The sequence below is a fragment of the Zonotrichia albicollis genome, chromosome 9 (genome assembly GCF_047830755.1).
Source record: "Zonotrichia albicollis isolate bZonAlb1 chromosome 9, bZonAlb1.hap1, whole genome shotgun sequence".
Lineage (NCBI taxonomy): Eukaryota > Metazoa > Chordata > Aves > Passeriformes > Passerellidae > Zonotrichia > Zonotrichia albicollis.
Genome location: NC_133827.1, coordinates 29,471,524 through 29,487,425, shown reverse-complemented (window position 1 = coordinate 29,487,425; position 15,902 = coordinate 29,471,524). Strand labels below are relative to the sequence as shown.

General features: G+C 38.4%; 1 long non-coding RNA gene across 1 annotated transcript in view; it reads left to right on the top strand.

The window, feature by feature from the left end:
• Positions 1-15,902, top strand: part of LOC113459583 (uncharacterized) — a 49,711-nt gene that overhangs the window by 18,313 nt on the left and 15,496 nt on the right. The window contains exon 6 of the long non-coding RNA XR_003380967.2: positions 1,354-1,437. This is a non-coding gene — a long non-coding RNA (uncharacterized LOC113459583). The remainder of the gene's footprint in view (positions 1-1,353; positions 1,438-15,902) is intronic.

The window sequence follows — 15,902 nt, the reverse complement described above, 5'->3', positions numbered from 1 at the left end:
ATAAAAAGTGATTCTGTTTTCTTCTAGTATTTAAAAATAATTATTTATATATTTTTGAGGTTTGTTTTGCATACATGATCAGTTAGGGACTGTGCTCACTATTTTGTGTATACATAAGGAAAGACTGAAATGTGAATTTGGATAAATGCTGAATGAAGCATGATTTAACTTCATAATTGTACTATTTCCTTTGTGTTTTTTTTCTAATCTTTTACACTTTGCTTGTGCAGATTATGATATATGCAGAATATTTGTGCTAAGATCTAAATGTGACACTTTCTTAACTGCCAGGGTTTAATTTGTCATTTGGATAAGGGTCTTGCACGTTTATGTCAGCACATCATGTTTTCTAATGAACTGTAACATGACATGCCAATGTAACCAAGAGTAGCACCCCTTCCTAATGACATGTCATGTCTGTGAAATGTAGAAAGGATGTGACTTGCTGTGAATCAGACTTGAATTTCTTTTTTAATTTTAAAATAAAATCCTTCTCTGTGCTCCAAAAGTAGCTTTCATAGAAGTATGGTTTAGGTTCTTAAGGAGAAAAATTATGCAGGTAGCTGGGCATGGTTTCATAGTGACCACATATCTGCCCAAGTGCCCCATGCTGCTTGGTAGAGAAAGCATTAACAAATAATATATCCATCCATCCAGAGCATCCTCAGATGAATAAGGCTGACCTAATATTTGCATGGAAAAATCAAGCAGAGATGATCCTTTAATTTTCTACCAATAATGAATTCTTCCTTTGCATCATTCTGTTGTCTAGATATTGTTCACTATCATGAAAAATTCCCATATGCACAGTGAAAAAATTTACTTGGAAAATATGTTTCTTTAATTTATTGCAGCAATTCTCCAGACCTTATAGGTATAAAAAAAATTGTATTAAACTCACAGAGAGAAAAAAGAAATGTAGACTTTGCACACTGAGGTATTACATCCCATAAAGATGCTTAATCAGTTGGATGTATAACACATATGTCATTGTCTTGTCTTAAAAGTCTTCATATCAGAAAAAAAATAGAAATACATCAAAATATAACCTTGTTTTAGTTCTTCTTAACAGATTATCCTTCATCTCTTTTTTGGGAGTGAAAGTTTTGGCATTAGTCTCTATACAAGTTTTCTGAAACCTGAAAGCAGCAGTGGCAAAGTCTGTGGAGTTGGTTGTGGTGCAGTTTTCACTATGCTGCTCAGTTCTGAGCCAGCCATTTGACACTGACATCTCTGAGTATGGGAATTATTCTGAAATTATTTGGATTTTCTTACCTTTTCTTTCAGACTGCATGCTAATTTAGGAATAAGCATTAAAACCCAGATAATTTACATTGTTCTTTCTGTTTATAGGTCTGTACTCAGTTTACATCTGATGTTCATACATGAAGAATCTGGGATTTTTTCAAGGGTTCCTAAAGCTGTTGAGACTTACAGGTGAGTCTTTCAGAACCTCTTACTAAAGCAAACATGTCCACAGAATTGTGCTAGATTCTATTTTCAAAATTACTTATGTTAGGGGTCTCATTCACAGTTCTGAAAGCAGCTTGGATGCTTAGTACATTAGATCTCACTGACCTTCAAAGGGACATCTAAGCGTTTATGGTCAGATACTGAATGTAAGAGGAGCCTGGTAGGATTCTTTTTATAGTGTTTCATCACCTCAATCCCTTTGAAATTACTTTAAACATTTTTCTTCAATTTAAAAAATGGGGCATGGATCTAAATCATATGTGTACTTAAGAAAATATTACCTACAATTTATTTAAACCTTGTGGATACTCCAGAAAAAAGGTGTGTTGTGGATGCAGTGTGTTAGTAGGAAATGTGTGCTATGAATTTTGGGACAAATCTTGGGGTTTTGCCATTGATGTGTCATTTTTAGTCATTTCTTGCTGAGCTGTATCATTAGAAATCTGAGTCACATAGGCCATGTTTAAATTACATATCAGATGACCTAAGTGTTTAAGGCAAACTGGTGTAATTCAGCATCACTTTAAGCAATTTATGCCACTGAAGATCAACTCCCTCAAAGTCCTGCATCTTCCTGAGTGGAATTATTTTACCTTCTCAAGTTTTTGTGTTTACATCTCATTTTAGTCAGGACCCCCTACCTTCCCATCCCTGTCTTATCTGACTGGCTTGTAGCACTGATGCAATTACTGTCTCCATATACACTCTACTGTTTGTCTTAAAAAATAGAAAAATTTCACCTGAAACACAACACCTGTTTCAGATAGTGTGTGAAAATTCTGAAGAAGCAAATCTCAGGGGACAAAACAGAACTTTGCTGAGGGGTGAGGAAAATGTTAGTCAGTTATGATAATGCAGTATCCTATAATGTAGTAAAATATCACACAATATAATGTTTTTTCTATTCTTTAATGCCATTTTTATTTGCTGAATAATTAATAGGTTTTCCAACAGATTAAGTTTTCTAACAGCTTTCCAGTTTTGCTTATTTTTTTTCATACCTCCATCCATTTTCCTGCAGTCATTCCCTTTCCCTTCCATCCTTATGGCCAGAGAGCTGTGCTATGACATGCTGAAAAATGTTTACTAAGGTGATTAAAAGTCACATTCAAAGTTATTGATTACTCATGCAGCGACTTCTTGCCAGACTACTCTATTTATGCCAAACTGTGTTATCAGACTCTCTGCTAGCACAGCTTTAGTGCAGTGGCTTTTCATCAGTTCTGCTTAAAATACATTGAAAAACATTTTCCAGAAGCCATGCCTGTGATGTTGAGTGCAGGCTTTGCAGCTGTCTCTGTACCTCTTAGAAAGGTGAAAAAGCAATGACTTAACACTCTGTACCACCCAAGTCTGATTTTTTTTGTCTAAGGTCACCTTATCTTTGTAGATCTTTGAAAATGATCATGAATATTTATGATGGCATCAAAAAATCAAGCAGCTGCAAATTGTTTACAACATTTTTTAAGAATGTGAAGCCAGCTTCTACTATAAATCAAATACATCTGCTAGAACTGGATGAAAATTGAAAGCTCTTCGGTTCCATCCTATCCTCTTATGTGCCTGAGAGCTGAAAAATCATCAGTAGCATGATTCCAAAACACTGATGTGGGCTATATAGATAAAAGATATAAGCTGAAGTAAAGTATCAAATTAATCATTCTAAAGATAGCACATGAAAGTATTTTAATGAAATATTGATCTGAAATAGATGCCATAAAACTTTGTGGAAACTTTCAAAATGTTGAATCAGTCTGTCTAAAATTTTATCTTGTGTGTTTTCCCTGCCTTTAGAAAAATACCTTCTTCCACCATACAGCAGTTCAGATGTGCATATTTGAAAAAAAGGGCACATTAAAAATGTACATAATATTGTCTTCAAATATTTGTTGGATTTTTCTTCTACAGAACCATGATTTACAATCTGCTACAAATTTAATAGCTAGATGGAGAAATAGGCAGAAGTAAACAATTTTAAATCTTGGCACTGCTGCCAAATTGGTATTTAGATTACATTTATTGTATGAAAACATCAAAATATTTGGTTTAGTTCAAACTGGAGGAATAATGTGTGCTTTAGATGAGGCACACTATTTGCCTAAAATTATCTTGAATGAAAAGGAATACTCTTCAGTCCCCAGGACTATGATTTTCAAACTTGTTCTTGCCAAGTGCTGCCACCAGAGCCATGGTGACAGCAGCCTCAGCCTGCAGCTCTGCACAGGCTCACATGTCAGGGAGCAGACCCTTGCATATCACTTGAGGTATGTGGATTGCAACTTGGGAGTGCTGTGTTGAAGCTCTTAATCCATTAAAATGCAACTGTACTAATAAGCAATCCGATTTAGGGACTACAGTGTCATTTTACCTCTCTTTGGGAGGTTTCATATTTTCTGTATTTGGTTTCTCCATTTCTCCCTACCCATTAAATGCTACTTGCTCTGTCCCTCGGTTTTTCACTGAAATTGTTTTGGCTTGAAAAGCATGTGGGATGTTCGGGTCTTCCCTGTTTCATGTTTTAAGAATAATTCAGGGACCTTTATGCTCAGAGGCGCCTGTCCACTTTGCAAGAGGATCTTTGTTGTCTGCCATAGATATAGTTCAGTCCATTCGAGAAGTGGAACAATAAACTCCATTTCTTTTCCTGCTGCCCAGTGTTACAGACAGTCACAGACCCTCCATCCCTGAGCAGCATTGCATTACAATTCAAGTAAACCTCCTTCAAGCAGCATGCAAGCCTTCATCAGAGGGCAGAACGCTAGTCTGAGAGGATAATAACTGAGACATTCTTTTAATAAGGACCATTTTTAAATGTTAAGAATGACTTGTTTTAATTGAAGGAGAGGAAAGGAACTCCTACCAAGAGTCAAAGAGATCCCCCAGAGCTCTCTGAAGTCTTCAAATTGTCTTGTATAGAAATGCCTGAGTATCAGAAATGAACGAAGGTTAAAAAATCTTTCAGCCATCTCACTGTAAAGTTCATCTGAGGAGGTTATTTTATTCAACTGTTAAAAATTTTGCTTTAGTTTAAAATGAGATACCTGACCACTCTATTTACTGAAGGCAAATCATGAGACTCATTTCATGGACCCAACTTTTGCTGAGTTTGTGTAAGCAGGGATGCAGAATAATTACCATTCATCCATTCTTTTCAATCTCCTATACAATATCCACCTGTTCTGTCAGACAGCAGGAATGTTTGCCACAAATACAGACTACTGCAGTGACAGCAGCAGGTGTATGGCAGCAACAACTAATCAAATCAGCTGAATTGGAGGTGTGAACCACATTGCACTTCTGTGCAGTGAAAATGAGCAGAAAGGACAGAGCTAAACGGTGGGGAATTTTTGTTTTGTTTTATTTTTAAGATCTTGCTTTTAAATTATAGGCAGTGCAACTGCTAAGTGCAAGAGGAAATAATGAGGACTTGAAAAGAAAATGACACTTCATTCTTCCTGCAAAGGACAGGGAGAGTGACATAGGTATAAGAGACACCCATTGTAATCACTCTCAAAAAGCAAGGCATGGGTTTTGATTTTCCTAAAGAAGCAAATGCAAAAGAACTCTTGTCTGTACCATATGACTCATGATGCTTCTTTACCAGGCTTAAAGAGAATTGAACTTGAGTAATAGCACCATTAGAGCTCTTTACCAGGAGCTAGTTCCTGTGGTTTCACTGGGTCCAGCTGCTGATGACTCACAGAGGAAGTGGCAGAGATTAGGTGCACAGGGAAAAAATCAGAACAGCTCAGAAATAAAGCAAATCAACCAAGCATTACCTTTTGTGCACAACAGAACAATGGCTTAACAACTAAGGTTCAAAATGATCTGTCTTATTCCCCTCATTTGTGCTATTCCTGTTGGAAGGACCACCAGGAAACATGTGAACCACTGTGGAATACACACTGTAATCCATGGAACATCTCAATTAATATTCCCTCTTGACTACAGCTAGAACAATACATAGCATCAAGAAGTTTAATCTCCGGCAATAATGCCTTTTGTAAGATCAAGAGGTCTTTCCATTGAATTAAGGTTTAAATGAGGATTTTGAAAATTAGTTAGATATTGTGCATAGTGTCTGGTGGTGGCTACAGGTTCCAAAGCTAGGTAAAATGCAAAGACACAGTCTGGTTTTCATTAGGAATATTGTTGTTAGTAGTTTCTCCTTTGTAAATTGACATTGGTGCCCTGTAGAAGAGAATTACTTCCCCCAAAAGGATTTGTTACAAATACATCCAAGATTATATAAAATTTAAACATTGTCTCTGGTATTCAGTTTTGTGCTACAAAAAAGTACGTCCCCGGCAGAAAAAAGTTAAAGCATCTAACTTAAAAGGGAAGGTACAGTAGGAAATATTCTGGATCTTGTTTAAATTGCTATTGTACAGTAGTGGTGCTGCTGTTAGATCACATCACTACTGTCTCACATACTGTAAACATCTCAGGGGATGTTTTCTTCTTGGAAATTGCAAACAGTTTAAGCTCTAAACTGCTTGGGGAGGACAACTATTTTGACTAGATTTTACCAGTTCTTTAAAAATTTTTTTTGAAAATTAGTATTATGTACTAAGAGCACCCTAGCAAAAAATATTGCTGATTTTGTTAGATCAGCAATTTATCCTTTGTTTTTAAAAATAAATTGGAATAAAAAAATTTACCCACATTCCACTTCTTATTTTCCATAAGAATTTCAGAGGCAAGATCAGTTAGTAATTATTCAGAGATGCCTTTTATAAACATTTGCTGTAGTGATTAATGTACAACAATTCACAGCCACCTAGATTATCAAGTAATGCACTTTACTTTACATGTTTACCATCAGCTGGCATTTCAAACCCCACAAGGTGACTCTGTGACATTGGTGCATGGCCTCTGCCACACAGGGTTTTGAAAAGGCCCACGCTACCCTGAGCTTCAGGTGTGCTCCAGCTTATGCAATAAGCACTTGAAAAAATACTGCCAATAAAACAGATGCTTCTCCCAGTGTTTTCCTGCATGGAAACCAAATATGAATTCTCTCCATGGCCTCTGTTCTCCCCAGTGCCACGGCTGCATTGTGTGCAGTGCGCAATAACAGCAGCATTTGAGATAATGACGGCTGTGCTGCGCATGGGAAGGTGCCAAGCCTGCAGCACATAGGGTGCCCGGGGGTGTGTGGGGTGCTGCTCACCTGGGGCACCAGGGGCCCTGGGGAGAGCTGCACCAGCTGTCCTGGAAGGCATGGAATTCCTCTTCCCTGAATGCAGCCACATGGCCTTCATGCACTGCAAGAGCACATGGATGGATCAGGTCAGTTCATTTACTTTTCTCTCTTATAAGTCCATTATTTCTGTTTAAATATTTTCAGTCATCTCATCCACATTGACTCTTTGGCACATAGGTGAAGATGAAAGAGATGAAACCTTATTCCTGTCAATGCCATAAATATAGATTGAAGGGGGAGGGGAAGTGAAATGGAGTTAATATGCATTAGAAATTGTTTCTTTGATACTGTTATGCTATCCCTTTAAGATATGCTAATATGAACTTCTGTCAATACAACATCACTTAGTTGGTTTTCATCTGGACCTTAGAGCACAACAAAATTATTAGTACATAAATCTCTACTAATTTACTCTAGATTATGATTCTTTCATCAACATGCACATATAAATTATATCATTAATCATAATGATTTCTTTCAGTATTCATATGTAGTTTCTTGGGAATCCCACTGTAATTCAGCATGAATTAATGTCCACTTATTGGAAAGCACTACCTACACTGATCTTTCTAGGGGAAAAAACCAACAACTGTGATGCATCTTAAACTACAGCCTAAATGACCAGGGTGCTGGTAAACAGCCACTAAAGGAGTGTCGCCGCAGGTAAAGGAAAGTTGTCTTAAAAGCAGTTTGTTCCAAAGCTCATTAGGCCAGATGGCAGCCTGTCTTCCAGGAGCACATAGAGCACTTCTGAGGGGATGGGGGGACTTCTCTCTTCTTCACCCTGCCCTGGGGAAGAGCAGCGTGAATACGCAGAGTGAGGGGAGAGCTGGAGCAGGGGGGCATTGCTGGGCGCTGGAGGAGACAGTGCAAAACCACCTGCTGCACTTTTTTGACAGGGCAGAAGCAATCATAACAACTCCATCAGTCTTACCAGGTAACACTTTCTAATTGGCCTCAACGATAAATTTTGTGGAGACAAGCAGGAGTATTCATCCACTTTTCTGCAGAGTGGATTTTAGCCATGAATTTCATGCTCTGAAGGCCAGCAATCTATGGCTGGCCCACGGATTGAAGAGGTCAAGGACCTTTGGGTGAGATGCCTTGGCCTCAATTTCCCTCACCTAAGAAATGCAGCTGCCTCCTTGAGAAGTGCTGTGCCCTTTCTGGAGGTGAAGTAGGATACTACTTAATCTAGCTATCAAATATATAAATGGAACATACATATATACATATGCATGCTTCATAAGTGAGACAGTGAGGGGGAAAAAAAGGAACTTCTGACTATAACGAAAGATTCATTAGGAAAAATGAACTAATCAGTGCTCTCCAAGGAGAAATTCATTCTGTTTAGGAGGCCGTACCCTCTGCTGCTGCACATACTTAATATAATTTATATTATTATTTAAATCACTGCGTAAATTTTAGATACTTTTAAAAATCAAGTTAATGTACCATACTTTACTGCTTAGCATCATTTATATCAAGAATTAGTGTCTGTGGAGATAATATACGCTAACACAGAGGAGAAAACACAAACAAGCAAATATCATAAAATTCATCTGTAGCAGGGGCTTAAAATACAGCTGCAGAAATGAGCCCTTGGAAGAGTTGTGTGTTGTGTGGTACAGCCTTTCCTTTGAGCTGTGTACAGGATACTCTTGAACCACTTACCACCACATAGGGGGCCCAGCCTTGCACCAAGCTGTCATGGCAGAATATTTATCCTACTGGGAAGTGTCTCCCTCTCCTCAATTGGGATGCAAGGAAGACAAGAATCCAGCATGGCGTTCCTGTAGCCATAAAATGAAGTGGAGATGGCAAATTAAGGAATTATTGGGCAGAGCACAGACACCTATAAAAACTGCTTAGGAGCTGAAGAGAAAGGCTGAGGCACTTTACATAGACACAGCCTAGAAACTAAAAAAGATGGAAACAGAGGAAGATAATGGGAACCTGAAAGAGTGAGAGGATCCTGGCAGCTGAGATAAATCCAGGGCCCTCTGCTGTGGGCTCATTAAAAGACAGAATATATTCCCTAAAATGTCTTACCTGTACCAGGCAATAAAACAGCTGTGCATCATTGCTTCCTTCAGGATAGCTGTGCTGTATTTCATTCCTTTTTTTTTTTTTTAAACAAGGAGCCCAGTTCCTCAAGCTTTGACATAAAGTCTTTCAGAGCCCTGGATCCCTGTCAATGTCATGCTGAAGCTCAAGTGACTGAAGCAATCCATCGTGCTGCCACAGGAGAGTGGTGCAGAGCTGGGACAGCCGGGGGGATGCAGGAGGCACAGGGGAGGAGAGGGACAGACCCTGGGAGGTGGGCAGCACCTGGGAGGGGGACACAGGTAGTGCTGCTTTAGCACTTCCTATTTTATAGAATCATAATATGATTTAGTTAGAAAGAATCTTAAACACCATCTAGTTCCAACCCCTTAGCCAGGGACAGGGACACCATCCACTTCTCATGTTTTATGTTGCTTCTGACAAATAGAAACCTAGGTAAAGAGAGAGTGATATCATCCTTGGGGTGGGGAAAAAACAACCCCACAGCTGAGTCCAGGAGGTGTGAGTGAGGGAATCTTGAAGGTAAAGGGTAAAGTAGAGACATCACCTCTTGTCTCACTGGAGAAATTGTCACTTACCCATCAATGAAGCTTCCCTTTCTGTGGGGAGGGTAGAAGATTTCCACAGATTTAGGCACTACTTTCTGATTAACTCATTATGTACAATTTAATTAAATATGGTCCTCCAATAAAGAACAGTTTGGAGCTGAGAATGTTTTTCTTTTGCTCCTCATAACTCAGGCCTAAATTCATCCATATTTCATATTCCCTCATTCGCAGTCTGCTTCCTGCCTGACTTGTTACCTTTCTACTCAGTGAAAGTTGTGGGGTTTATCCATCTAGCAAATGCAGCTCAAGGCATAAATTCTTTGTTGTAGCCACAGATGAAAAGGTAAGCTTTTATTAACAGAGATTAACTTGGGCCTCTGACATCTTACAGCAGGCCCTGGCAATGTAGATGTAGTCAAAATCTAATTTTGAACACAGAGATCAAAATTCATAGGCTGCACATCATGACATTCTCTTTGCACTGGCTAGAATTATGTTCTGCCAAGGGAACAGTGAGAAAAGCTGCTTGCCATTGTGGTGATTTATTCCTACTTAAGATTGGCTTCTTTGAGAAGTGCAAGTAATTTTTTACAAAGATGTGTATTTCCTTGCAGATTGGAACCCCAAAAAGCCTCTTAATTCTTGAATGTGATGTTGGACAGTTTTTTTCCTTTCAAAAAAACTCCCAACAATTCTTTTGGTCAGCTCATTTAATACAGCAGTAATTGTTTAAACAAGTGCTGTACCTAAATGATGAGTTGCTGCCCCAGTGGCTTCCTGCATTTCTGGGTCACCTGGCACTTTTGTATGACCATTTTCATTGCCTATACACAAATAATTTTCTTTCCTGATGAATTCACAGGCTGCTGCCTCAGAGTCTCCCTATGTATCATCTGTGTGTTACCCAGTGGCTGAAGCTAAGTGGGTAGATTGCTCACAGCAGTGCATTTCATCCATGTCCTTTGGTTTGGGGTGCAGTGTGCACTTCCAGCTGTCCTGGAGCACCTCTATTACCCGGGCTCGGGGCAGAGCAAATAGCATTCTGGCCGCAGTCTTCCAGCAGTAGATTAGTGACAGCAGTAGGCAGACAACTTCTGTCCCCAGGGAATATTAGAAATCTAGAGCTAGAAATAGATGGATTAACTGAAATGCAACCCAACCTCTGATCTACATTATTGTCTCTCTTCTTTATCTCACAGGGGAAGCAGAGATAAAGAGTGATAGACACTGATAATGATGGAAGTCCGTGATAATACACTGAAGTGATAAACTTCTTTGTGGCCCTCATTGTGCCCAGTTGTCTTCAGCTGGTTATGAGCTCTAGCCTCAAGCTATTTACACCATGATCAGGCTAGTAATTAGCAAAATGTTTAATATAATATAGAAGCAATTAGGAGGTGATAACACGCAATTAAGATGTGTTTTCAGATTAAAGATTTTATAGTGCTCTCTTTCTTGAAAAGATAAAGTGCCTATCTCAAAATGTCAAACTGCAGTGATTTAATCTGAGTTATTTTCAATTAATATGCATGTATTCTTGCGATGTGTTCACCGTTGTTATTGACATTGATAAATTAAGCTCATCCCAGCAGAATTTATCCTTGAGTCGCTCTATATTTCCTGAATGTCAGTTCTTTATTCGTATTTTTTTTATGCCTACAAGCTGTGCATGATCTAACTCAAAGTCCCTTGATTCATTCCTGGGATTACAGTAATGTGTCAGTCTGAGTGGAACAATAATCTGAAAGGGCATTGTTATAAATAGTGTGTTAGAATATAATTGTTTGTCATGTCGTTTCTCCCCTTTAAATCCCTCTGAGTCCTGTTTAAGTAATTTAGACAGCTAGAATGACAAGAGTCTTGAGACTTCACTTATAGAGTTGTCCAACCAGTCTTCAGCCTACCCAGTCTTTTGAGACTGTCTCATCTGCAAAGTAGGAAGTGCAAAGAACAGATGAGTTCCGACTACACTGTGGATTTGTTATGAGATTTTGCTCAGGCCATTTATAGAACAATGTAAATGCTACTGATACTAATTTTTCCCTAGCTAGTCAATGAAAATTCTTAGACAATAGAAATTAGGGTGTTTCCTATAGTCATTTAGGAAGTTAAAATCCTAAGGATGCTTTTTGATGAAGTTCCTAATTATAAAAATTATCTTAAAAAAAAAACCTTGACATGGGAAAGACAGGCTTTTATTATTGTTTTAAATGGTGCCAGCTTATTAGCAAAAGTAATAACATTTCCAAGAAAAAAATTGCTAGAAATGAGTGTCCTATTAGATCATGCTGTCCAGTTTGTGAATCATACAGGATTATTCTTTTTAGTGCATTTTTCTGCTATTTGATTGTCTCTAGATTTTTCCAGACATGCAGTGAAGCACCCAAACATCAGAGGATTTGCACACAGCATGTATCAGAAAGGTTTCTCTCAATTTAACAAGTATTTCCTTTCCTATTTCTGCTAAGTATTTTCCCCATAGCTAATGCTAACAGTTTTCAAATATTTTCATTTCTGTCTCTTCTCTTGCTCTTTCTAGGGTCCACTTAATGATATTTTGTTCATATGTAGTTGCAAAAGGCAAGTTAGCTGACAGTCGTTGCAAAGCATTGGCTTTGTGTCATGCAACTGTGATTAAACTCTTTTGAGACCATGGATTTAGCAGGGTAAGATGATATAACTCATCACAGCTTATGCTGACTGGCCAGTCACTGTTGTCATTTAGTGAGGGAACCCAGTTCTTCAGTGGGCTGCTGGAGCACGTTTAAATGTTGCTGTTTGATAATCCCTGACTCACTGTTGGCCAAACCAGGCATGTTTGATTCTTGCCCATAAATAAGCATCTGCAATATTCTTCATTAATTCTGAGGACCAACTTCCAGCCTCTCAGTGTCTCTCAGGTAAGTCACAGGGGATGTAAAATAAAATGCAGCTCCAGGTCTGTGAGTACCTGGGTATCCTGTCTTTCAGCTCACCTTCACAGAATTTTTAAAAGACAGACAAAGAAACAAACAATATAATTAAAGGAAGCTGCCAAAAAGCTGTAGAGGTGTCATCTGGCACCACTGTTCATTATATAGAAAAAGTTATTCACATTTTCATATATAAATAATCTGGAGGAAAGTTATGTGAAGACTTGAAAAAAATACTTTTTATTGCCAAAAGAAAAAAAAAATTGTTAAGAGTCTCTGCTGAAATTTATGGGTGAGTAGGTAAACATCTCACTGTATTTGAGTCAATGGGGGACAATCAGCTTTTCTCAGCTGTTTGACTTGTCAGTACTATAGGCAGATGAAAAGCAGTGACAGTGTAGCTGGCAAGTCCTAAAAGCCTGGTTTTTTCCTTGGATCAGCACGAGATATATGACCAGTTATGTCCTGTCTATGCAGAGAGCCTTGAACCACAAAGAATTAGAGTATTTCCTTCTCCTGGTCCATGGGGCATTCTGTGGGAGTAGCTTAGCTCAGGGGACCATGGCTGGGACTTGCTGGATGCATCATCCAGAGTGGATGCAGCAGTGTGTGGGAGGTGGAGGCTGCAACATCTGGACAGGTGTCCCAGCCTGTCCCAGCTGCGTGCTTCAGCCAGTCTGGTCCTGCAGTGGGCCACCTGCACTCCAGCATGTGAGATTTTGGGGGGGATCCTTGCAAGTTCAGGCAATGCATGGGGATCAGTGGAGCAGCCACCTTTTCAAAGACCACCCCATCAAGTTCATCCTGAAGCACAGGAAAGCCTCTGGTTTTCCATGCTCCCTCCCTAACCAAGTCGTAGTCCAAAGATAAGTAAGGTTGGAAAAGTACAGGCTCAGAAAAAAAGTTTCTAAAGTTGACTGTTTAAGACTAATACATAAACAAATATGGAAGCCACAGAAGTGTGTTAATGACATTGGGATATGCACTGAGAGAGGTACTTCTGTGCTTGATTTGCCTTCAGCTACAGTTATAAGATTATTTTTACAGTATATTTTTGTTTAATAATTTTCTTTACAGGCAATCCATCAATGTCATATACAAAGCTTACCGAATTATGCCACTTCATGTTTAATAATAAATAATATTTCCAAGAGCTATTATGAATCTAAGTATGGTTATAGTAAGGATATCCAATAGCTACTTAAACTTAGATTTTTCGGACTTGCAGACTTGATTATAGTGAAACCTAGCTATGTATTAGTTTTAGCTATGCTTTGAACAAGTTCTTTTGCATTTTACTAAAAACTGTGTGCATTACAAAATATTCTGAAATTGTGTTTGTGGTCCTTATATTATTTCCTCACAGATGAGAAAGTGCCATTTAAAATAATGTTACAAATGGTGCTAAAGTGAATTTTGATTGTTGTTTTTCTGGGTTAATTTCTACATTATTCAAAGATTACTACAGAGACTAATAGATTTCTGCATTACTCTGAATTCAGAATCAGGCCCAATATTCCATGCAAATGGTCTTTCCTGTGTGATGTAACAGGAAAGTGAAAAATTTTCACTAGATCAACAGTGTCAGCCAGTAAACGAAAAGGCGCTGTTCTTTTTTTCTCGTGTTTGTTTCTCTGTTTTCCCATTTATATAATACACATTTAGGAAAAAAGAGGAAAACAGATTTTAGCGGCGCTACCTTTGAACCTTAGAGTTGCTTTCCAACACTTATTGCAGTACTAACAAGCCACAGGTGTACACTACAGGAGCGGGTGAAAATGTAATTGAGGGGTATGATGACAGTTAATTGTCCATAATGTATTTATCCCAAGATGCACTTATGCATCTGTTATATATTTAGGTATTTGTTACTAGTAGCTTTGGTGATACTTAAGCAGAGGGGCATCTATATCTAAAAGACAATAAAAAAGGAAAATGCTATCAAGGGGCTCTAAAGTGGCGAGACAAAGAAAGTTCTTCTCTTTTTCACTGTCTCTGAAATGAATAGGTCTATTTATTTCAATGGGATTTTTTTTCCACATATGCCATATTAAGGTTTGAGTACAAAAATCTTGACTCCTCTTTCTGGATGTACTACAGAACTGAATCACTTGATTACCTGTAGGCATTTTAGTAGTGATGTATTTTGATATTTGCCTTTCTAATATAGTTTCTTCTCTGTTTCAGCTTTTTGTTGTTATGAAACAGCTTTGCACAATAGGCTAAAGTAGTGTCTATTCACCCATTGACACATAGAGGATTTATGTGTGGGAGTAACCCACAAACTTCCCCTCCTCTTTATTGCCTCCCTCCATGCATGCCTTGAGAATAGATGTGATAATTGGTATCTACTTTTATCTATATTTGTATGCCATCCAGACGTTTGAGAACAAGAAGTCACTGTATTGAAGTGGTGTCCCGAATTCAAATTGCAGTGATAGAGCTTGGATGACTTTGGAAGATTATACATTTTTGGGGCCTACTTCTGCTCTCTGTCGCAAGGGTCAGCAGTGAGGGGAACTGGGACACAAAAAAATGAGGTTATTCTTTTGGGGCTTTTTCAGCAGGAGTCAAATAGCTGAAATCAAACCACATATCTTTAAAATATGGTGTAGATTAGACTAAGAACAAAATAATTTTAGGGAAGTGAATAGTATCAGGACACGCAGTGAGTAGCTGATTCTTGCAAAGGTTATGAGGTAAATGGACAAGCTGTAAGAGGGGGCAGCTTGTCCCACATCAGGCAGTGGGAGCACCGAGATCCCAACCCAAGTTTCTTAGGATAGTTGACCTTTCAATCAGTCTGTCTTTCTTGCCATGAAACTGGCTCTGCATTTGGGTTTGTTTGCACAGGCTCCCATCAAATTTAACAGTATTTTATAAGGGGGGAACAGTAGTCCCCATAAATTGGGGCCTATATAACCACATTATCTTAAAAGACCAGAGCTCAGTTCATATCAGAAGCTGTTTGGTCATTTGAAACTGCCTAACATTAGCATCTTAGAAATATTATCTGAAGTTGCTGAAAATTGATATTAACCTGCTGCATGCTTGCAGTGTTCTGATAAAATGCAGTTGCTGTGGTAATTGTTATATTATGTTCAGAAAAGTGCCAAGAATATAATTGCTTGCAAAATGACTGTGCAGTTCAGCTTCAATCTACATGGCAAAATTGTTTGCTAAAATAAAAAAAACCTTTCCAAATCTTTGCATAAACAAGTATATTGGAAGTAGACTATTAAACTTTTAACACCAAAATTATGCTCACAGTTTTTTAACCAGATGCTACTTGTAACGTTTCCTGTTTGTTAAAAACAAAACCAAAAAGCATAGAGCACCCAAGAAAACCCAACAAAAAACAAAACCCCCAAAACACAACAAACCCAAACCACCATAGGATGATTTCCTTAAGAATGTTCTCTCAGGTATGTCCAGAATATTAATTAGGCCCATCTATTTCTGTCGGATAATAACAATGTCCAAGAACTGAATGGAATCTGTGACCTGTGAAAGGGCCATTCATATGCTTTAGTCTGCCTTAGCGCATTCCTTAACAAGTGAACATAGACCTTTTTCATAGTCATCCTAAATGTTTCAACTGTGTTTTTCATGGTTTGGTTCTTGTGTCTCCAAAACACATAGCTTAGCTTCCCCCCCCCCCCCCAGCCCTTTCTTTCTTTTCTTTTCTTTCTCTTT